The 1,690-nt window shown below is 52.8% G+C and overlaps 1 long non-coding RNA gene across 1 annotated transcript; it reads right to left on the bottom strand.

Annotated features, from left to right (window-relative positions):
• Nucleotides 1–251: 251 nt before the first annotated feature.
• On the bottom strand, nt 252–831 carry LOC139070820 (uncharacterized). Its single transcript, XR_011521272.1, has 2 exons — nt 390–831; nt 252–324 (listed from the first exon to the last, which is right to left on the bottom strand). It is a non-coding gene; the product is annotated as an uncharacterized lncRNA (long non-coding RNA).
• Between the last annotated feature and the right edge of the window lie 859 nt (nt 832–1,690).

The following is a 1,690-nucleotide window of genomic DNA, read 5'->3' as shown; positions in this document are numbered from 1 at the left end:
ACTTACAGGCAGAAAGGCACATGAGGGGCAGGACTAGGCAGCTCAAAAATAACCAATCAGAAAAAAGACGGAAATGCCGACTGTACTGCGCGACACTGAAGTTTTTTAGCTGTAGTAAAAAAAAGGCATCTGGCAATGGCACAATCATCTTTATTTTTCTTTAGAAGAAATGCTTTTAGCGCTTCTACTTGTCATGTTTGAGGGTAATTTCTTGACCCACGACATGAAGAATCACCACCGAGAGACAGAAGGTAAGTTTAAATGATTTATTTTGAATGGGAGAGGTAGCCGAAGCTTCTGCAGGACTGGAGGGATCCGTGGGGTCTGAGAGAGGAAAAGAGGTCAGAGTCTGGAGCAACGTGAGACGATGATGAAAAAATAAGGCTTACTGTTTCCTGGATGATCCGGTATTTTGTGGGGGGTTAGTCAGACCTGGCTGGATGGGGAGACCGAGGAGCTGCAGGTGGATAGGTGGGTGACGGAGAGCTGGCGATCAGGGGCAAACAGCAGGACTGGAATGTGGTTGATGGTTCTGGAGGTATAGCAGAGAGTGGAGATGAACAGATGACTGGAACCTGGAGGAATCAGGAGGGCAGAGCAGGTTAACTGCCAGAAGGGCAGGAACAGGTGGACAAACAAATTCTAAAATAGTTTTTAGGAAGGTCAAAAGGAGGGCTAGAAACTACCCAAGACTGAGTATCATCTGGCAATGGTGAGGTGTCCAGCTGCTCCTTAAATCCCCTGATCGCTGATGAGCTGATTTGGCACAGCTGGGCTCTCCAGACACACCCACCTGCAAACAACACTCAGCAGAGATGGTTATGCAGCACAGATCATGACAGTACCCCCCCCCCCCCCCCCCCCAAAGGCCGACACCTGGCGGCCGCGCAGACGAGGAGGAGGAGGCAGCAGCAGAAGACCGAGCGGCGTCAAAGTCTCTGATGAGAGAAGGGTCCTCAATCCAGGAACTGGGGACCCACTGGCGATGTTCTGGACCGTAACCCTCCCAGTCCACCAAGAACTGACGCCCCCGGCCCCTGGGCCTGACGTCCAGCAGGCGCCGAACACGAAAGCCAAGTCCACCATCAGTGAGACGAATAGGAGAAGGGGGAGAAGGAACAGGGCTCAACGGACTGGACGAGACAGGTTTCAGGAGGGATACATGAAAGACAGTGTGGATCTTCAAAGACAAGGGCAGGACAAGACGGACAGAACAGGGACTGAGAACCTCCTGAATGGGATATGGGCCAATGAAGCGAGGTGAAAGTTTCCTAGTTGTACCCTTGAGACCAATATCTTTGGTTGACAGCCAGACCTGTTGACCTGGACTGTACACGGGCGCGGGTCTGCGGTGTCGATCTGCCAGCCGTTGGTTGCGCTCTTTGGTGCGCTGAAGGGCCGCCCGGGTTTGGATCCATGTTCTCCTTGCCCGGCGGATAAACTGAGGGACTGTGACAGAGGAGGATAAATCCGAAGGGAACAGGGGAGGTTGGTAACCAAGGGATGATTCAAACGGGGACTTACTGGTTGCAGTGGAAACGTGGGTGTTGTGCGCGTACTCGATCCATGGGAGTTGGGTGCTCCAGCTGGTAGGGTTTGAAGAGCAGACACATCTGAGCATAGCCTCCAACTCCTGATTGAGCCGCTCGCACTGACCGTTAGTTTGGGGGTGGTAACCAGAACTCAGGGA

This window comes from Nothobranchius furzeri, chromosome 1 (genome assembly GCF_043380555.1).
Source record: "Nothobranchius furzeri strain GRZ-AD chromosome 1, NfurGRZ-RIMD1, whole genome shotgun sequence".
Lineage (NCBI taxonomy): Eukaryota > Metazoa > Chordata > Actinopteri > Cyprinodontiformes > Nothobranchiidae > Nothobranchius > Nothobranchius furzeri.
The sequence above is the reverse complement of the archived record's forward strand: the minus strand, read 5'-3'. Positions and strand labels throughout refer to the sequence as shown.